Consider the following 23183-nt stretch of genomic DNA (forward strand, 5'->3'; position numbering starts at 1 on the left):
CAACTCATTTAACCATTCACCTGCTGAACAACCTCTGGTACACTCACTTTTGACCTCTTGGATCATAGATTGGTCTTCTAGTGGTTGTTTTAACTTTATCTCATTTTATTACCATATCCATAGACCACAAACTTCTGGAGTGATGTGAAAAAAATTCATCTGGTGTATTTTTCATACTGTTAGAGACACATTATCATGACAGTTGAGTTACTGTTGCATCCCTGCCAAACCAGTAGATGACATTTTGTAACATTCCCAGCTGTGGATACATTTCCTTACCCCATGAATACAGATGCCTCTGTAGGAAGGTATTGGGATGTGTTCCATGTTTTTTCAGATTTTGTAATTATCGGCTTCACACATCTGGGAGGGTCAAGCCCTGAAGAATTCCAGTGTGGACATTAGTTCCTTGCCCCCAGTCAATCCGTGATTACTTTGGCTTCTTAAGGAGTGTGCCCTCTAGTCGCAAATACTCTGTTAGATTAGAGTTAGGTCGTCATCGTCATTGTCGTATAAAGAGAACTGTGGGAGTGCAAGAGGGGGACGGAGAATAGGGAGTTAAGATTTAAAAATAAGAAGGAAAAAGTGGTTCAAAGAGCTTGCCAAGAAAGTTTTTGTTCATTTGTCCTTAAGATATTTGGGGAGAGATTGAATCAAGCTGTTTAGCTTTTTGCTCAGAAATGTTCTCTTGTGTGTGATAATTAACTTGGCTTCAGCCAAGAGGTTATATAGGCTTGTGTGTTTGGGCTAACACTGAAGGATGTCTTTTCTCTGTGTGTAGAGAGTTGTTAAAGTAGATGGTCTAAAACATTGAAGACCACGGATATGTACCTTAATAATTTTTAGACTATTGGAGCAAAGCAGGGAAGAAAACAGAAACCTTTATAAGATACTCCTATTGATTTGTTTTCTTTTTGGAAAGGTCAAGGAATATTTCCACGGCAGAGGAACAACCCAATTAATATCTATCCAATAACACTCAATGATAATATTATCCAGCTTTTCGTGTATTGACAAGGGAGATTGATGCTCTAGGTTGACAGAACACAAAAGGTAAAAGTTAGAGCTAAGAGTTTATCTGAAAACTTATGTCAACTCTCAGTGGGGATAATAGAGGTGTTTCTCAGTGGTTTTTCCTTTGGGAGTGGGATGCAGTGTGATTTTTTTTTGTTTGTTTTAAATGTCATCTTTTAATTATATTTTGGATAATGATGAAGAGAGATGCAATTTGGTTATGAGAGTAAATCTTAAAAGGCTCAGTGACTTCTTTATCTATTGCTTAAAACAACTCCCACTAGTAAAGAGTGTTTCATTAATTGTCGTTACTTGGGAATTATGGAATTAGAACAGCTGACATTTCTTTTATCATTCATATATTTAAGTGACAGTGGCATTACTTACTCTAAATTAAGTTCCTTTCATGGTTAAAAAATTACAAGAGTGTGACAAGAAATAGAGCACTATTAACTTTTATTTTGGAAAGCAATTTTTCTAATACAGATATGAAAGCACACTTTTTCAGAATGCAAGGCAGACAAGTATTATCCTTTGGTTCTATAACAGGAAGAAATAAGTAAGTACATCCAACTTAAAACTTCAGGAATTTTAACAGTGGGGTAAACAGTGGGGTTTGAAAGGTATGCCAGCAGGTTTTCATGTTCTCCACACTAAGAAAAGAAGAAAGCGTTCTTCTTTGGTGCTCATGTAAATACTGTAGCAAAGATGCTTTCCCTTTTGGCATCAAGGTCCTGAGCCAAATTTCTCTCTCAAGTTGGAGCTGACACTTACAGATGTCTGTGTTTCATGGCAAATGGAATCAGAGCAAGAACAGGCCACTGGTATCTCTCGGAAGGACTTTGCTGACCCTGCCATCCAAAGGCCTGTCCCCTAGGACCACAGTGCTTCTGTCATTTTGGCTCAGGGCATTTACAGAATCACTTTCCATTTCTGCACCTTTCTTCCTCAAAGACTTCTCAATTCTAGTTAGCTTTTAGCTTGTGGCTCAGTTTTGATAACTCTTATTAATAAGGAAACTTGATATATTTGAAATAAGTAAAAACATATCTCAACTAACAACTCCGTATAGCATCTGGTGGTGTTCCCTCAAATGCCTATTATGGACGGGGCTTACCATATAAAAATTGATGTGTGAAGAATCCACATTTAGTTGAAATTGATTAATTAATGACCATCTTAGTGCACTAAGAGTGTGATTCAATTTCTTTTTAAAAAGTCTCACCTGCAAATTTTGGGAATACCTTGTTACCTGAAGCTCTCTATGCAATTTAAGCAATTATAAACAAAACACAGCAATCAAACATAAGCCACTTCTGTATCGAAAATGGAAAATGTAGAAGACAAGTAAACTATTAGGAAGGCTAACTTTTGCTGAACGAAACTTCGCTGTTGTTGTTGCTTAAGTAACCAGTGTGGGGCCTGAGCTCACCACCATGAGATCAAGGTGAGGTGAGGTCAAGAGACAGACACTCAACCGATTGAGCCTTCTAGGAGCCCCATGAATGAAACTTTTATTTGCGATGTACTATGCGGCAGTACTTTTCTCTTGAGTTCTAGGATCTTAGATTGAAATATGAGGGAAAGGGGTGGAAGATAATATAAATACTGTATTTTGACAACTAGTCAAAGGGAGATATGAGAGGTGGGGTGTGAATCCTAGATTCATTATATTGGAGTCAATATATTTAGCTTTTAACTTTTTTATTTTTTTAACTCTTTTTTAAAAAATATTTTATTTATTTACTTGAGAAAGGGAGAGTGCAAGAGCAGGGAGAGGGATGGAGGGCAAAGCAGACTCCCCACGGAGCAGAGAGCCTGATGTGGGGTTAGTCATGGGATCATGATCTGAGCTAAAGATAGCACTTAACCAACTGAGCCACCCAGGCATCCCACCAGTTTAGCTTTTAACTCTTTTTTTTTTTTAATTTTTTATTTATTTTCAGCGTAACAGTATTCATTGTTTTTTCACCACACCCAGTGCTCCATGCAATCTGTGCCCTCCCTAATACCCACCACCTGGTTCCCCCACCCTCCCACCCCACCCCTTCAAAACCCTCAGGTTGTTTTTCAGAGTCCATAGTCTCTCATGGTTCACCTCCCCTTCCAATTTCCCTCAACTCCCTTCTCCTCTCCATCTACCCTTGTCCTCTATATTATTTGTTATGCTCCACCAATAAGTGAAACCATATGATACTTGACTTTCTCTGTTTGACTTATTTCACTCAGCATAATCTCTTCCAGTCCTGTCCATGTTGCTACAAAAGTTGGGTATTCGTCCTTTCTGATGGAGGCATAATACTCCATAGTGTATATGGACCACATCTTCCTTATCCATTCATCCGTCGAAGGGCATCTTGGTTCTTTCCACAGTTTGGCGACCGTGGCCATTGCTGCTATAAACATTGGGGTACAGATGGCCCTTCTTTTCACTACATCTGTATCTTTGGGGTAAATACCCAGCAGTGCAATTGCAGGGTCATAGGGAAGCTCTATTTTTAATTTCCTGAGGAATCTCCACACTGTTCTCCAAAGTGGCTGCACCAGTTTGCATTCCCACCAACAGTGTAAGAGGGTTCCCCTTTCTCCACATCCTCTCCAACACACGTTGTTTCCTGTCTTGCTAATTTTGGCCATTCTAACTGGTGTAAGGTGGTCTGACTATTCCCTTTACATTTTCAGATGGTTTTGAATTACTCTGTACTGTTGTCAGTACAACAGTTAACCAACTTAACTTCATGTTTCTGCCTCCGTATGTTTGATTTTCTCTTTCCCCCTTATTGGAAGAACTTTTATCTTTTTAAACCCTGCGTGTCATTTAAGACCATAGTCCTCTAACCCTTCCAAAGCATTTTTGTTCAGCTGACCCTAAAGTAGACCCCTGCCTTCCTCTATGATTCCATAGAACCTAGCTTCTGTTACTCGTGGGATCTATCACTTATGTGGTCAATGGTTTGTTCCTCTCTCTGATTTGAAAGTGTACACTGCTCGAGAGCATGAACTACGGGATTACACATGCCTGGGCTCAAATTCTAGATCGAGCACTTACTCGTTTGGCTAACCCAGTGCCATTCCCAGCCCCATTTTTCCTTGGATACTGCGCAGTTTAGAGTTCAAGAAACCAGACACTCATTTTCCCGGCATCCCTCATATGTGGTGGTGGCTGAGTGACACAGTTCTGGGCAGTGAAATGTAAGGAGGAGTTTAGAGGCCTTTTGAGATAGGTTTTGCTTCCCTGTAAAACAATAGGCCCGCGAGTCATGCCTACTAGAACTGCCCCTTACCGCCGTCACCTCCCTCTTCCCCCTCTCCCTCCTTCTTCTTCCTCCTCCTCTTCCTCTTCTTTTTCTTCCTCTCCTTTTTTGTTAAGATTTGACTTTTTAGCAATCTCTATACCCAATATGGGGCTCGAGCTCACAACTCCAAGATCAAGATTCACATGCCCCACTGACTGAGCTGGCCAGGTGCCCCCTGCTTCCTTCTTGCCTGGACTATGATGACTACAGATGGAAGAGCCTTTTTGCAGTCATGAGAGCACTATGATAAGGATGAAAACCAAACCAAGGGTGGTGGAACAAAAAGAAAGAGCAAGCTTCCTTGAGGATATCCTCGAGCTGCCGTGCAGAACCTGGAATCTACATCTAGAATCCTCGTTATAGGAATGAAATGTTTCTTATTTGGACCACTCATAATAAGATCTTTTGTGGCTTGCAGCCAGAAGCTTTTCTAGATAGCTTTGTAATCTGGCACAAATTAGTTAAGCTCTCTAAACTTTGGTTTTCTCTCTATAAGGTGGAGCTAATAGTGGCCTAACAGAGTGGATGTGAGGATTAAAAGAGATAGTATTTTCTGACACATGGTAAGCAGATCATCTTCTTTTGGCTCCTTCCTTCATATAATATTGTTTATCAGAAAGCATGTACTGAATGTTTTTGTATAAATATAAGCCACAGTAAGTATCTGATGACTGAACTAAATGACTATTAAAATAAGTTGAGCAGACTTTTCAATACCAGCTACTATAGTGGCTTCCCAGAGACTTGTTAACAGCCAAGTAGATAGGAGAAGGAGTTCACCTAATAATCCTGGTATAGCTGGTGGAGAGAAGTTTTTGGAAAGTAGCTCTGGGCAACCAGATTCCTTACTACAGTAGGTTAAAAAAAATGGCTATAAATTCTAATCTTCTCATTAATTCTTCCTCCTTAAAATGTAACTTGGCTATGTGATTTGCTTTGGCCAATAGGGATAGTGGCAAACCTGATGCAGGAAGAAGCTTGTAAAGTGTTAGCACCCTGGGACTTGCTCTCTTAATGCAAGTAGGTCCTTACAAGCCATGATGTACGTAAGCCTGAGCTAGCCTGTTGGATGCTAAGAAAGGACAAAGGTGTCCTAGCTGACAGGCAGCCAATACCAGACATGTTAAGTGCTAAACCTAGTTGAGAACAGAAAAAAACCTCTTCCAGAGCCCAAAGTGCCAACCAATATTGAGCTAAATGAATAGTTTTCTTAAACTATTAAGATTTTGCCACAAAAAATAAGTGACATAGGGTTGGTCTTGGGAACCCCTGATACAGGTTTAGATGGGTGCTGTGTATCTGCAGGTAGAATGCCTTGAGAAGGAGAGAAGGGCACCATATCCCTTTTGGAGTGTTCCAGCTTGGTTCTGGAATCTGAAACTAATCATGAAGAAGCATCAGACAGATGATCTCAAATTGAGAAACATTCTATAAGACAGTTGGTCAGGGTTCTCCAAAATGTCAGTGTCTTCTAGGACCAAGAAAGGCCAAGTAGCTGCTCCAGATTGAAGCTGTCTCACTAAAGAGACATGGTGCGTAAATGCCGTACGTGACCCTAGATTGGCTCCTGCACTGGAAGGATAAAAGCCTGGAAGGACATTCCTGGGAAAACTGGCAAAACTTGAATATTAACTACAGATTAGAGAAGAGTATTACATTGATGTGGAATTTCCTGAATTTGTTAACTGTGCTATAGATACATAAAATAATATCTTTGTTCTTCAGAAATATACATGGGAAGTATTATGGACTGAAGAAACATGGTATAAGGAGCCAACTCTGAAAGACTCAATAAATTATTATATTAATACATATATTTATATAATTATAAATATGTAAAGAAATATAAAAATAACTGATACAGCTACTGGCACACTGTTTTGACTGAGGGAAGTTTTAGCAAGTGTCTTTAAGCTTTTAGAGAGTGTGCTCACTTTTCTGCAGAGTGTACCTTTCTGTATGTTCAGATAAAGTGAGTTATGACATATGAGCACCATGGAGCTTCTAAGAGCGAACCAAAATCACAGTCGCTAATTGTTGATAGCAAGGTACTGTATGTGTATTGTTTTCTCCTTTAGGATGATGACCAATGGGAATTTAGAGTTCCTGTACTCTGACTTTTGACCAATGACCTGCCATGACCAGTGTGCACCCCTAACTTGCTGACACCATTAGCTTCTTGGGCCTTCTCATTGGAGCACTTGGACTGAGACATGCTTGTCAGTTCTCTTCCTTGAGGAAGTTTATTACTAGGCATGGCTGGGCTAACATCCTTCATGACTCAGGGAGTAATACTAGCTCTCCACGAAGAGAGGCCTACCTTATTGATGTAGGCTTGACTCCTGCACTTCTTGCTTGTGGACATATTGAAAGAATGGCTGAGGAGAGTTATCTGGCTGTCCTCTCAGGGCCATTTTCCTTGCTTTGATTAAGGCTGAAGTCGTACTTCTCTATCGGTAGTTGCAGGACAAATACATCTTAGTCTTTCTATATTTGGAGGATGAATCTCTTCTGGCATCCTTTGGTTTCATTTTTCTGGAATTTTCACGTGATTCTTGATCCACTATCACTGGTCTTTTAGGATGTTCATAACCTTACTAAGATCCCGATTTCCATGTTTCATGGCATTGAGACGGGTGCCTTGGGTCTGTACATTTCCCACTGATGCATGATGGCTAGACTTTAGAGAAGGCAACCTAAGACCCACATAAAAGCTGAAATTTGTTATTTGTCTTGAGTCCTGAGAGAAGCCTTCAAGAAGACCGGATTTCATGCATTAAAATTATCCTTGTCTCCCCAACAGGACCTGTCTTACAAATAACTCTATATGGTGCTCTCCCTGTTCTTTGGTTTATCAGGATTTATGTATCTGTCAGCAAGAAGCAGAAACCATAGATAACAGTGGTTTAAGTCCTACAGACTTTTATAATTCATTTCAAAGATGAACAGGTCCTTCCTAGTGTGTAGGCTGCAGGGGTGGTTTTGAAAGACCCAGGCTCTTTGCACTCACCCTCTCTCTCCTCAGCACAGTGGCTTTCATCAGCCAGCTTGTGGCTCTCTGGTCACATATGGCTGCTGCAGCTCCAGGCATCATATTCTCACGTGTAGCATCTAATGCAAGAAGGAAGACCCATGGTTCCAAAGGACCCATATCTTGCCTTGGAGCATCCTAGAAATTTCCCTGTGTATCTCATTGGCCATGTCTTCCCCTAAATGAGTCATTGGAAAATGACCCCTCCCTCCCCAGGGGTCGGTATATTGCTACCCAAACTCCAAAGAAAGCAGGATGGCTGCTGGGAAGGCAACCAGCATGGTCCAACACACCCAAATTAAAGGCTCTAGGAGCAGAAGGATACAGATTCCTGGATGCAAGCCCCTGAGGGAAGCTGGAGACATCTGTACGGAGGATGTGTAGTAGACAGGGCCATTGGGAATTGCTTCACGTACTGTTGATTAGTATGTGCATCAGAAACTCTCTTCTCCTTCATTAAACTACAGAAAACCGAAATTCGGGATGCAAGAAAGAAAGGAAGATGGTCCAAAGTGAGCTTTTGAGATGGGTGTTGAAGGGTTTGTTGTTTTAAGTTTATTCAAATGCAGTCTAGCTCAGATTGTGTTAAGGACTGCTGTCTTTACAGCTTACAGAATCTCATCCCCAGTCTGCTCCACACCGTGGAAAGGTTCTTTTAAAAGAGGTCTGCCTTTGGATTGTGTGAAGGACTTATTGACAGAATTGTGTGGAACCAAGGATATATACAACTAGAGAAATTTTTCAGGCAGGAGATCGATCTTTGGACACAGCTTGAAAAGTCAATCATTCCGTGGCAAGTCTCTAAGGAATTCAGGAGTTGTAGCTGGAAAGCAAGGGGTCAAGGACTAAGTCCGTGGTGGGAAGAGAAGAACTCAGAATTTATGGAGCTGTGCTGGCTTTCCTAGACCTGCCTCTGGGTGTCCGGTGTCGCACTGGGATACTATGGGGCTTGTATTCTTGTGTGACTGCCAGCATAACTAATGATCAAGGGAAGGGGACACTTTTGTCCAAGACCACTGCTAACTACTATTCCTATAACTCACTCTGTATATAATAGTCAAATTCAGTGTGAAAGGCATGTTTGGTGTGGTAGACGGAACCCAAAATTCAGAAAAATCTATTGATATCTTTGACCATTTACTTATACAAATCATTCTGCTTGCTTTCATGGAAAGTGGTAAAGTCCATCAGGAAATTGGCAGTTAGTTACAAAGTAGAAAGCACACAGGCATAACTGGAATTTTCTGATGGTTTGAAGTATTTTGAGCATAGCCCCTCTATGACTATGTTTAGGTATTGGATATATACTTGAAGGGAAAAAACAGATTTGAGTCCCATTGTTGGTGATTTTGCTCAAATGGTATTTATTTTTTTTAAGATTTTATTTATTTATTTGTCAGGGAGACAGAGAGAGTACAGGCAGGCAGAGTGGCAGGCAGAGGCAGAGGGAGAAGCAGGCTCCCTGCAGAGCAAGGAGCCCGATGTGGGACTAGATCCCGGAACACTGGGATCATGACCTGAGCTGAAGGCAGCCGCTTAACTGACTGAGCCACCAAGGTGTCTCTTAAATGGTATTTATTTTTTAAGTATAGATAATAACACCAGTTCTCACATTCCCCCTAGGATCATTGTGAGGATCAAAATCAAAATAATATTGATGAAATGTTTTATAACTGATAAAGTTCTATAAAATATGAATGCTAATTGGTTGTTTCAATATTTCTTGACATTTCATTATTCTGGGGAAGTGTCAATTCATGAAGTCAGAGAATTGCTAGAAATTAGTCCCTTTTGACAAGGAAGGAAAAATACCTTAACGTAATTAAAAAAATGTTTTTCAGTGTGGTAGTTTGAAGTTTTACTTCAGTCTTTGACTTTGCAACAAAACATTTTGAGAGGGAACCTCGAGACACAGAGGATATTTACATTCCAACAGATAAGTCACTGAGAAATAAAATAAAATAGACAAAATATCAAAACAGAAGCCCTGTTAAGGTCCTTGGCTTCAAGGAGCTTGTGACCCAGTGGCAGCTGCACCATATAAAGGAAGCTCAGTGATGAACAGTGATGACGGTTAGGATGAATGGTTAAAATAGTCCTCGTTTCCTGTTCTTCCTTTTGTGTGTTTCAGTTCTCTCCTTTCTGAGATGCCTTTTTCAGAAATGGCATTTCTGATATCACCACTGTTAAAATATCACTTCGTATTATGATAGATAAGATCTCTCACAAATTATATCATCAGAGAAAGTCACTGTATTGAAAACTTCATTTAAAGTCTACAATTCTTTGTAATACTACCATTCAAATGAAGCAAGTAATTTAATACCATCCACTCACTTTGCAAGTATCCGTGCACCTGCTCTGTGCCACACACTGTTCTAGCCACTGGAGATGTATTAGTGATGAAAACCAGCAAAGATCCTGCCCTTGTGGATTACAGACTAGCAGCAGTCTGACAATAAACAATAAATAAAAGAAGTATGAAAGGTTATAGTATCTTAGAAGATGATACTCTCTGAAGAAAACAGGGCAGAATAAGGGGGATTGGAATGTACTGGTGGAGAGGTACATAGTTTTCAAGTGGATGGTCAGGGAGGCCTCCCTGAGAAGGTGACATTTGGTCAGAGACCTGAAACAGGTGGGGGGAAAGACCATTCCCAGTGGACACACCTGTCCAAGTAGAGGGTGCAAAGTTGAGTGTACCTGCATGTCTGTGGGGTCGAAGGACACCGATGGCCAGAGGAGAGGCAGTTGGCAGATAACCTTTGCTATGCTGCTCAATATTAAACAAAATTATTTTGCAGTACTTTGTATTTCATTGAAAGCTTCTTTAGAGTAGACCTTAGTTAATTACTTCTAACCTGAGCCTCATCCTAGACTGTTAAGAGCTGGAAGGAACTTGAGATGCTGTATTATTGCTGTTCTTTCATTTTATAGGAGAAGCAGCTCAGGTCCACTGAAATAATTGGCTACATAGTGGCTCAGTTGGTAAATCTTAGTGTTTGCAGAGATGGTTGTGGTAATGAGAAAAAGGAAATATTTTCTAAAAATATTGTGAAGAACATGCAGAAATTTTCTTTAAAGTTTGTAAATGTTTAGCTCCTTAAAATTTTTATTTTTATGTGGTAAAATATATACAGTATAAAATTTGCCATTTTAACCATTTTTAGGGATACAATTCACTGATATTGATTACAGCCACAATGTTGTTCAACCATTGGCACTATTGATTTCCAAAACATTGTCATCACCTTGAGCAGAAAGTCAGTATTCATTAAACAGTAACTCCCCATTTTCCCCTCCCTCCAGCCCCTTTAATAACCTCTAGTCTTGCTGTCTCCATGAATTTACTTATTCAAGGTATTTCTGTATGTGAAATCATATAATATGTATCCTTTTGTGTCTGGCTTCTTTCACTTAGCATATTTTTTTTCAGGGTTCATCCATGCTGTAGCAAATATTAGAACTTCATTTCCTTTTAGGGCTGAATAATACTCCATTTTCTACAAGTACCACATTTTGTTTTATTCATTGTTTTGACATTGAGCTGTTTTTTTACCTTTCATCTACTGTGAATAATTCTGCTGTGAACATTGGTGCACAGTTCTCTTGAGTCCCTTTTTCCAGTTTTTTGAGTATCTATCTATCCATCCTTGTATCTATGTCTGTAACTATATTTTGTATATACATACCCCCCCCCACACACATGCATATGGATAGAGATAGGTAGATCAATCTATTGAAGGGGAGAGAGAGAGAAGAATGGCTGCATCATAAGGTGATTCTATGTTTAACTTTTGGAAGAACCACCAAGCTGTTTCCCACAGCAGCTGCGCCATGTTGCATTCCCAGCAGCGATGCCCAAGGGATCCAATTTGTTCCTGTCCTTGTTGGCACTTGTTTTCTCAGTTTTTTGTTTGTTTGTTTTGTACTATAGCCAGCCTAGTATGTGTGAAGTAGTGTCTCACTGTGGTTTGGGTTTACATTGCCCTAACAACTAAGGATGTGTGGAGCATCTTTTCATGTGCCTGTTGGCTATTTGTAGAACTTCTTTGGAGAAATGTCTATGGAAATCTTTTGCCCATTTTTAATTTGTGTTGTTTGTCTGTGTGTTGTTGAGTTGTAGGAGTTCTTTATATATCCTGGATAGTAAACCCTTAATATATATAATTTGCAAATCCTTTCTCCCATTTTGTGTGTTATCTTTCCACTCTCCCCTCTCTTTTTTTTTCCCATGAAGTTATGTTTATTTAAATTATTTTAAAATATTAAGCCAATGAGCTAATGTTAAAATTAAAATATACAGGGTTTCAACATTTGAAAGAATCTTCTTCTGAGCGTTTGCTCACTATTTTTCTCAGAAACAGTTGTATAGAACCATTATATTAATGACTGTTATAGCTAAAATTTTTACAACATTTTTATGTGCCTATTGATTTACATGGACTGTCTTATTTAGTCTTAATGACAGACTTATAAGGAAGGCAGTCACACTTATCTTCCCCATTTTCACAAGAGTAGTCCCTCTCTTTTTTTAATGAAGACTTTCATTTTTTAAGAGCAGTTTTAGGTTCATAGCAAAACTGAGAGTAACGTACAGAGTTCTCATATACCCTCTGTACCTTATTCTGCCCCTACCCATGAGTACTCCCCAGTGATCAAAATCCCCTACCAGAGTGCTACAGTTTTTACAGTTGAAGAACCTATATTGACACATCATTATCACCCAAAATTCATTGTTTACCTTAGGGTTCAGTCTTGGGGCTGTATATCCAATGGGTTTGGACAAATGTGTAATGACATTGTCCATCATTATAGTATCATGTAGAGTATTTTCCCTTGCCCTAAAAATTCTCTCTGTTTCTTGCCCCCCACCAAATTCTGCCAAAGTCCTCAACTTCTTGCATTGTCTGACTAAAGTGTAATTATATTATGGAACCATCACTCTGTGGCTCAAGACCATCACTTACTAGAGAGGAAGACACATAGGCTTCACTTGTCTTGGTTCAGATTAAATACTGTGTGTTTGTGTGTAGTTCTTTTTCATAGTCAACAACTGCCCATTCTCAGCCTTTTCTCACGTTGGTGATAAGACCTCTTCTGCATGGCATAGTGATTTTTCTAGGCCTTTGGGAGAAGGTTTGAGAAATATCTCCACCCACCCACCACCCCCAGTGCCTTCCACTGAGAGCACAGATACCCTATGCCTTCAGAGGCATGGCGTTGAGCAGTAGCAGCCAGTTTTAGTCTTTCCTCAGTGCTCTTTGTTCCCCATCCTGACTGTTGGCTAGCATAGCCATTGTCTCTCTGAGATAACTCTTGCTTACAGGGTCTCTGCTTGGAAGGGCCAGAAAGGAGGCTATGTGCTGAGCCTCGTGCGGTGACTTGGTTTCTCTCTTGCCAGTGCTTCTCTTTCTGCAGCTGTTGAGGCAAAGCGTGGAGGGCCATCTGCTGTAGAAGGGGACAGTTTATGGGATTAGATAGCTGTAGGCTCTAAGACCCACTTAGTTTCTTCACTTTCACACTGAAGACTTCTTACTGTCCTCTTTTCGGTTGCCATTTGCCTCTCCTCCACCTCCTCCTCTTTTTTTTTTTTCCTCTTCTTTTTAATTTTCCCACCTCTGGGCTCTTATCTCACATCATTTTGCTTCTATATATAGGCTGACCTTCTTAGAATGATTTTCACCAAAAACAAAAACAATTTTTCCTGTGTCGGTTGCTCCATTCAGCACAAAGCTGTGTTAATGAGAATACTTAATTGCTTCCCATCCTGAATATTCTGTTTAATTGAGGATGTTTCTTTGTAGTCAGCCTTCTGCTTTAGGGACTCTGGTTTACTAGAACCCTCTAGTATTGGAATAGGGAAAAAATATACTGCCTTAAAACCCTGTCAGCCCTTGAGCACCTGGCAACAAATTACCACCGAGGAGTGCCAAAGACCTGAAAATTAGACTTGCCTTGGCTGACAGTATCTCTAAGTGTCTAGTTATTTATGGCTCACTTTCTTCCATAAAGAATTGGAAGTACCATATAAAAGTATGTACAAGAGGATAAAATAAATAGTTGAGATAATCAGGACAAAGAGGAAATAAGGATAAGAAAATAAAACTGGGCCAAGAGTCACACGGAGAAATGTACCCTGAACACTTGTACAGTTGTAGAGGTGACCTGCAAGGTTGGCTCTAACCTTCCATGGGCCAGACTAAGGAGAGCATTATGACCAATTATGTAACTCATGGTATCGTTAAAGTGAAAAACAATCCAGTTGTTCAGGGGAAAGAAGCTTATTCCATCTTCTTAGATCTGAAGTCAGTTTAGTTCATGACATCTCCTAAGGAAGACTATGTGATACAGTGATCAGCATCTGGACAGAAGCATCTGATGTCCTACTAATGTCCTAGCAGGAAAGCACAGTGCAGGGCGCAATTCAGAAGAAGCTGTTCTAGATGGGACCAAAACAAAGTGTTTCAAAGGCAAAATTTGGTACAACTCAGCAAACAGATGCCACATCCTTTCTTGCAACTCTCCACAGTAATTGATTGTCACAAGTAGGCTTCTCCATAAGAATAATTATGAGACTTGAGTGTGGCGAAAGGAAGCTTGAGGCCTGTTTCTGCTCCTGGCTTCTAACGAAGAGCTCATCCTTTACCAAGGTGGCTGGGATTCCAGGTGTTTGCTGTAATGGCTCCCTCACTGCTCTTAGCCTCGGGTCCTCCCATTAGAGTCAGCCTCCTATCTTCAGAAGAGGTTCTCCACTTGTCCCCACTGACAGCGAGGTGAAACTGATGCCCCTGAATCATGTACACTGTGGATTTTTGTAGATCGTGATCTTTTTAAACTCATGTATCGGTAACCTTTGAAATGTTTTCCTTAGGAATTTTCATGTAGTCAGTCATGTATCTACAAATAAAGACAGTTTTACTTTTTTCTTTCCAATTGGTTAATCTGTTTTTTTGTTTTTGTTTTGCTCCCCCTTTCCGAGTGGACATACTCTGTCTTCAAGCAGGCCCTGAATGCAAAGCAACCGGTCTTTCACCGTTGAGTATTGTATTAGCTCTTGGGGTTTTTTTGTTTTGTTTTGTTTTTTTGTTTTTAATTTTATTTTTTAATTTTTTTTTATTGACATATAATGTATTATTAGCTCCAGGGGTACAGGTCTGTGAATCGCCAGGTTTACACACTTCACAGTACTCACCATAGCACATACCTTGCCCAGTATCCATAACCCCACCAGCATCTTGTTTCATTTATTCCTTTCCTACCCTCCAAACCCCCCACGTTGCCTCTCAATTTCCTCATATCAGGGAGATCATATGATAATTGTCTTTCTCTGATTGACTTATTTCACTAAGTGTTATACCCTCTAGTTCCATCCACGTCATCGCAAATGGCAAGATTTCATTTCTTTTTTTTTTTTTTTAAGATTTTATTTATTTATTTGACAGAGATCACAGTAGACAGAGAGGCAGGCAGAGAGAGAAAGAGAGGGAAGCAGGCTCCCTGCTGAGCAGAGAGCCTGCTGCAGGACTCAATCCCAGGACCCTGAGATCATGACCTGAGCCGAAGGCAGCGGCTTAACCCACTGAGCCACCCAGGCGCCCAAGATTTCATTTCTTTTGATGGCTGCATAGTATTCCATTGTGTGTGTGTGTGTGTGTGTGTGTGTGTGTGTGTGTATATATATATATGTGTGTGTGTGTGTATATATATACACACATATATATATATATATATATATATATATATATATACCACATCTTCTTTATCCATTCCTCTGTTGATGGACATCTAGGTTTTTTCCATAGTTTGGCTATTATGGACATTGCTGCTATAAACATTCAGATGCGCATGCCCCTTTGGATCACTACATTTGTATCATTAGGGTAAATACCCAGTAGTGCGATTGCTGGGTCACAGGGTAGTCTATTTTCAACTTTTTGAGGAACCTCCATGCTGTTTTCCAGAGTGGTTGCACCAGCTTGCATTCCCACCAACAGTGTAGGAGGGTTCCCCTTTCTCCACATCCTTGCTATCATCTGTCATTTCCTGACTTATTAATTTTAGCCATTCTGACTGGTGTGAGGTGGTGTCTCATTGTGGTTTTGATTTGTATTTCCCTGATGACGAGTGATGTGGAGCACTTTTTCATGTGTCTGTTCGCCATCTGGATGTCTTCTTTGCAGAAATGTCTGTTCATGTCCTCTGCCCATTTCTTGATTGGATTATTTGTTCTTTGGGTGTTGAGTTTGATAAGTTCTTTATAGATTTTAGATACTAGCCCTTTATCTGATATGTCGTTTGCAAATATCTTCTCCCATTCTGTGAGTTGTCTTTTGGTTTTGTTGACTGTTTCCTTTGCTGTGCAAAAGCTTTTGATCTTGATGAAGTCCCAATAGTTCATTTTTGCCCTTGCTTCCCTTGCCTTTGGTGATGTTTCTACGAAGAAGTTGCTGCAGCTGAGGTTGAAGAGGTTGCTGTCTGTGTTCTTCTCAAGGATTTTGATGGATTCCTTTCTCACATTGAGGTCCTTCATCCATTTTGAGTCTATTTCCGTGTGTGTTGTAAGGAAATGGTCCAGTTTCATTTTTCTGCATGTGTCTGTCCAATTTTCCCAACACCATTTGTTGAAGAGACTGTCTTTTTTCCATTGAACATTCTTTCCTGCTTTGTCAAAGATTAGTTGATAATAAAGTTGAGGGTCTATTTCTGGGCTTTCTATTATGTTCCATTGATCTATATGGCTGTTTTTGTGCCAGCACCATACTGTCTTGATGATGACAACTTTGTAATAGAGCTGAAAGTCTGGAATTGTGATGCCACCAACTTTGACTTTCTTTTTTCAACATTCCTCTGGCTATTTGAGGTCTTTTCGAGTTCCATATAAATTTTAGGATTATTTGTTCCATTTCTTTGAAAAAAAGTGATGGTATTTTGATAGGGATTGCATTAAACGTGTAGATTGCTTTAGGTAGCATAGACATTTTCACAATATTTGTTCTTCCAATCCGTGTAGCTCTTGGTATTTTTATTGTGTCTTTTATCAGATTAAAGAAATGCCTGGTGTTCCTTATTTGCTGAGAATTTTTATAATGAATGGAACTTAGATATTTTCAACTGCTTCTCCTTCATCTACTGAATGATCATGTGTTTTCTTTTTTAATCTGCTTTTTTGATGAATTACGTTGATTGATGTTCGTATGTTGAGCCAACCTTGCATTCCTAGGATAAATCCAGTCCTGACGTCGTGTCCTCTTCATGAATTCCTGGATACAGTTTGTTAATATTTTGTTAAAGGTGATTTGTTTTCTCTGTTCATGATGCATATTGGTTTAAAGTTTTCTTTTCTTGGAATGTCTTTGTCTGGTTTTTGTATAAGGGTAATCCTTGCCTCATGAAATTTCATTATTCTCTACTTTCTGGAAGAATTTTATAGAATTAGTATTATTTCTTTCTTCACATTTTGATAGAATTCATAGTAAAAGCCATCTGGTCCTCAAGTTTTCTTTGTGGGAAAGTTTTTCATTACATATTCAGTATTTTTAATTGATATAAGTATATGTTCTTCTTAATGGGCTTTGGTAGATGTGGTTTTTTTGGAATTTGTCCATTTTGTATGGATTATTGAATAGTTGTTGAATTCACTTGTGTAAGGTTATTCATAATATACCTTCTAGTCCCTCATTATCTTTTTAATATCTCTAGGATCTATTTTTAGTGAGGTCCTATCCTTTGTTTCTGACATTGTTAATTTGTACCTTCTCTCTCTCTCTCTCTTTTTTTTTTCCTTATTAGTCTGGCTGGCAATTTATCAATTGTGTTGATTTTTTTTAAACAGCCTTTGGTATACATAAAGAGTGGAATATTACTCAGTCATAAAAAAAGAATAAGACCCGACCATTTGTGGCAACATGGATGGACCCAGTGGTGAAATAAGTCAAATAGAGAGAGCTTTTATCTTTTTTATGACTAAGCAATGTTCCATTCCAAAGAACCACCTGTTCTTTGTCCAGTCATCTGTTGATGGACACTTGGGTTGCTTCTATATGTTGGCTGCTATAAATAATGCTATAATAAACATAGAGGTACAGATATCTTTTTGAATTGTGTTTTCTTTTTTTGGGGGGGGGGAGTCCCAGTGGTGAAATTACTAGGTTGTATGGTATTTCTATTTTTCATCTTTTGAGGAACCTTCATATTATACTGTTTCTCACAGTGGCTGCACCAATTTACATTCCCACCAACAGTGCATGAGCCTTCTTTTTCTCCACGTCCTCGCCAGCACTTGTTATTTGTCTTTTTGATTCTAGCAAATCCCATATGATTACATGTAGAATCTAGAAAACAAAACAAAGAAATAAACAGCAGAAACAGATCCATAAATACCAAGAACAGACTAATGGTTGCCAGAGGGAAAGGTAGTTAGAGGGTGGGCAAAACAGGTGACGAGGTGTGGGGGATGCAGGCTTCCAGTTATGGAAGAAGTCACAGGGTTAAAGACACAGCAAAGGGAATATAGTCGATGATAACTGCAATCATGTTGTATTGTGACAAATGGTAGCTTCACTTGTGGTGAGCATACCACCACATAATGGAGGTGTGGAATCATTATACTGTACATCTGACACTAATGTAACATTGTGTATCAACTGTGCTTCAGTTTTAAAAAATTCTTTTAAACCAGCTTTTGGTGTCATCAGTTTTCACTATTGTTTTTCTGTTTATTTTGTCACTTAGGTTAACTTTATTTTTTCCTTGTTCTGCTTAGTTTCTTCTTAGTTTTCTTTTTCTAGTTTTGTAAGGCAGTAGATCAATGATTTGACACTTTTCTTCTCCTCTGACATATGCCTTTAATGCTATAGGTTTCATTTGAATCATAGCTTTAGATGTATCCCATACATTGTTGTGTGTTGTATTTTAATTTGTATTCATTTTGGTGCATTTCCTAATTTTTCTTGTGAGTTTTTTCTTTGAATCTTGGGCTACTTAAAAGTATGTTGTTTAATTTCCCTATATCTGGGAGTTTTTCCAGATAGTTTTATACTGTTAATTTCTGATTTATTTTCACCTTGGGGTGGGTCGTTCCTTGTAAGTATTTTGAGATTTGTGTTGGCAAATGACCCATCTGCATTTGAAAAGAACATGAACTCTGTTGTTGATCAGTGTCATGTGCATAATTTTATATGTGACAAAATTAACAACCTGGGATATAGTGGAAATTTTTTTGAAAGTTCTTCCAACTTTTTCAGACCAGTGCTTCTCAATCTGTCTGTAACATGCTGAATACTTGTTTTTCCCTTTGTCTTTATGATTGCCTTGATGCCAAGTGATAAACAGAGATGCTAGTATTTAAGTTACAATGAAACATTTTTCCAGGGGACCTTGCACATCAAATCTTGAGGTTCCCTGAGAAGTCAAGTTCAGATAGACTGAATGGGGATCTCTGGAACAATTTTAAGCTGCTTTTTGTGTTTTAGAAAGAGAATAAATGCAAAATAGAATTAAGAACAAATACAGGTCATTCATTGTTCTACCCTTATACATGTCTAGTGGTGACAGTGTCCAAATTTATGTTTTAGAAAGAGAATTGGTGGCACTAGCACAGATGGACCAAATAGGGAGACAGACGGTGACAACTTGGGTGTTTCTTGGAAGAGCCCAGGTGAGAGATGTTTATGGAAGGCGCAAATCTGTAGCGACAATTAGACTAGAAAAAAGGGATAGTTTTGAGAGAGGTTTTAAGATATAATTTAAACGTCTATATCTGAAATGAGGTAGTGTTAGAGTTAAAATTTACTCCCACGTTTCTGCCTTGAATAACTAGATGGAAGATGATCCCACTCATCGTAAAGTAGAAAAATCAGATGAAAAACAGTAGTTGGTTGGGAGAAGGAGTATTACATAGCTTTGGCGTAGGACTGTTTGCTCTATATGTAGGATGAGCAATGCGATAAATAATGTGGGATGGCATGGTTTTAGGATAGATGTGGTATTATGATATAATTGATACTATGGCATATACAGGGTGCTGGAATATAGGGGACTCATCTTATCTTAAGCTTAATTCCTGATCTCTCCTAAGTGAAACCCTATCTAGTCTTTATTTGTGTTTCCATAATGGGAAATGTTTACAATAAAAGGCAAACCCAGATGTTTTAACAATGTCTAGTTAGCCCTTGTTGAATAACAAACTACTTCAAAGTTAATGGCGTAAGAGAGCCACCATTTTATTATTCTGTGATCACAAATTTGGATAGCACATTGTGGGGATGGTTTGGAAATGGTGTTAGAGAACGAAAGAGACCAATCCTGGCTATAAAAGGGGGACATAGAAATCCATTTTTACTAATCATGATTATCCTGAAAGTTTAGCCCCAGTGTGACACAAGAGAAATACTTTGTTCTTATAACCTCTTAAAAATAAACAGAAAAGACATTGCTGTATTTTACCTAGTAACAAAAATCTCTGTTGTCTGAAATATTTCTTGTCACTCTTTAAGGAGGCACATAGAGTGAAGTCTCCCCATCTCTCTCCTCCATTTGCCCAGTTCTTTCCCACCCTCCCCCAGATTAAAAAACAAAAGAAAACAAAGTCAGACAGCTGCTGCTTTGAGTTCTTGAAATCTTTCAGGGATTTTTTATAATATGCCATTGTGTGGACATAGCCTAGTTTATTTAATCAGTTCCCTAGTGGTGGACCTTGGGTTGTTTGCAGTCTTTTGCTTTTATAAGCAATACCCCAGCAAGAGGCCTTACACATTCATAATTTCCCATAAGTAGGATGCATTCCAGTAGCTAGAAGAATAAGGTGGTATATGCATCTGTAACTTTGATAGCTACTGCTATATTCTCCTTAGGTCAGTGGGTTAAAAACCCAGTTGTGAGCCTACCAGTTATGCAGAGAGTGCTTGTGTTCCTTTGGCTTTGCTATCAAGTATGGGAACAGATATATTTATTTAGCTAATCTGGTATATAAAGTATTTTTCTACCTTTTCTTTTCTTTTTTTTTTTTTTTTTGCATTTTTCTTAACTAAACTTTTTATTTGCTTAAAGGTAATTTTTCTTTCCATTTCTATGAATGTCTTCATATTCTTCATCCATTTAAAAATTTAGATTGTTTGGGCATCTGGGTGGCTCAATCAGTTGAGCATTTGGCACTCCACGCTCAGTGTGGAGTCTGCTGGAGGTTCTCTCTCTCCCTCTGCTACTCCCCCCACGCCCTCTTGCTCTCAGATAAGTAAGTCTTTTTTAAAAAATTAGATTGTTGCTTTTTTTCTTATCTACTTTTAGGGCTCTTTTTTATTCTTGGTTTTGCTTTAGAAAATGTTTTGGGGATGGGGAACTAACTGGGGATAGGTGAAAGGAGCAAAAGCTAAGATGCTAAAAAAAATACTGGATATTAAATAAAATCTTAATCTGTTGCTCATTCAGTTACAGCTCTTATGCTTTAGGTGGTTGGTTATATCTGAAAAATTGATCATAGAATCTAAAAGATTACGGGAAAAGTCTAAGTCACAAGGCAGTATTAACATTCCTACCTATCTTTATTACTTTCTTACTGAGAAGACTGTACAAATTCCAGGAAAATGTTTTAAAGTTGTTTTAAAACTATTATCCATTATAATTCTTTTTTTTAATCCATTATAGTTCTTAAACATCACATTTTGTTTTTATTTTTTCACAGTATAATCCTCATTTGTACCTATATAGTAGTGTCACAGTACATGGCCACAGTACAATCCTCATTTGTACCTAAATAGTAGTATCACAGTACACATTCATGTTATCATAGGTTTCTTCATAATTCTTATAAATATGTATCTGTATGGCTATGATTTTTAATGACTACATCAAAATGTCCTATAATTTTTAAGCCATTCCCTAATTTGGGCCACTCAGGTTATTTCCATGTTTTTGCTCTTATAAGTTGTACCACTGAGTCATTTGTGTTTTTGTTTTGTTGAATTATTTTCTTAAGATAAATTCCTGAATAGGGTTAAAAGAATAGAGTATGAACATTTTTAAGGATCTTGATATGTGTTGCCATGTTGTTTCCAAATTGTTGTAAAAATATGTAGTGTAACCAGCAGTGATGAGGACGCTAAAACCACACAATGCAGAATATGCTAGAACCGTACCACCAGGACTGTAAATTTTCAAAAAAATCTTCTTTAAGTAGATTTTAAAAGTCTATCATGATTATATTAAATTTCATGTCTTTAGTCACCAACCCTTTTTTAAGACCTCATGTATCAGTATGAATTATTCTAAAATATTTTGCCTCACACTTCAGCTGCTCTTTTAGGCACCTGATCACAGGGTCAGGGGCTGTGCACACTTTTTTGTGACCTCACTATGTGGTTAAATATCCCTCTCCCCTCCTCCTAACCTGAGTGTTCATTCGTACTCAGGAGCAGGTGCACTCAGCCAGCCACTCCCTTTTCTTTCATATACACCTTCTCTCCCACTACTGAGCCATTCTTTCTCTCTGTATCATTTGCTTTTGTGATCTCATTTTGACTATTTTAATTCATTCAGCTTTTAAACAAACCATTTGAAAAGGTTCATCTCCTGCGTGGCTTCAATTATATGTTTATCTTTGTTGTTTTATTTATAAAGTGTGGCGGTAGGAGCACCAGGGCAGAAATGGATCATCTCTCTTATCTGCCTCAACCTTGAACCATCTGTGTTTCCAGAATCTGCTCCTAACCATTGCATGCTGCACTGTCGCCCTTTTTTATTAAAGACATTCCTTCAGTCTGGAATTTTCTCTTACCTTTCTCCACATTTTGGATTCGTAGTTGTTTTCTTTCGCTGGGTAACAAGTTAACCTCATACCAATGGATTAAAACAACATAAATTTATTATGTCACATTTCCTTGCATCAGAAGTCCAGGTGCTGGGTCCCCTGCTCTGGGTCTTCATAGGTGGGAATCAAGGTGTCAGAAGACTATGTCTTCTTCTGGAATTCAGGGTCCTCTTCTAAGCTCTTTCACGCTCTTGGGAGAATTCATTTCCTTGAGATTGTAAGAGTGGAGGTCCCATTTCTTGTTGACCGCCAAGTCCTCCCCCAGCTTCTAGAGGCCTCCCTCAGGGCCTAGCCGCATGGCCTTCTCATTTTTGTGAGCTGGTTTGCTCACAAATCATCCAGTTCTTGGGGCCACCCACACTCAGGGGGAGGGATTTACATAGGGCAGGCATGTTGGGAGTGAAATCTTGAGGCCGTTTGCAGCCTTCCCAGGATCCTACTCACCCTTAGTGTCCCCTGAAATTATATTTCAGCTTTCTGTAAGCCTTTTCATGAGCCTGAATTGCTCCCTTGCTTATTCACACGCGCTTTGTCTTTGGTCTTACTCTGCTTCAGTAAGCGAAATAAACCCTTCAAGTTCATGGCGTTGCCATAATGTAAACAACACACCTTGACTTTGGAGTGAGTGGTACTAGATAAGCATTTCACCTTGGCTTGCTTGCTCTCTGTATTGTTGAGGCAACTCTTACTAAGGGTGAAGGTTATTTTAAATTAAATTGAGGGTTCTTTCTGAAGAGTAACAGTCCATTCTGGCATGTTTCAAACATACCTGCCCATCTAGTAAGCCTAGTAGGGACAGGAGACGATCTTTTCTCTCTCCTTTGTAACCTGCACATAGTAGGGTAAATGTTCGAATCAGGGCAAACAAGGATTACTCAGAGGCAGAAACCAGGGCTTTAAAGAGCCTGGAATATAATTCTAAATGAAACAGTATTAGAGACAGCGTGACTCCAGAGTGCTTCAGTGTGGTAAGTGAGTGAGGAATGTGGGAAGCATGAGAAACGTAAGACGGGGACCCTTGTGGAGGCCTCCACAG

The 23183-nt window shown here is 39.0% G+C and overlaps 1 protein-coding gene across 1 annotated transcript in view; it reads left to right on the forward strand.

The window, feature by feature from the left end:
• FARS2 (phenylalanyl-tRNA synthetase 2, mitochondrial) overlaps positions 1-23183 on the forward strand; it is a gene marked incomplete at its 3' end in the record, with an annotated part of 365988 nt that overhangs the window by 159369 nt on the left and 183436 nt on the right. The window lies entirely within an intron of this gene.

This window comes from Martes martes (assembly GCF_963455335.1).
Source record: "Martes martes genome assembly, chromosome: 6".
In the NCBI taxonomy this organism is placed as follows: Eukaryota; Metazoa; Chordata; class Mammalia; order Carnivora; family Mustelidae; genus Martes; species Martes martes.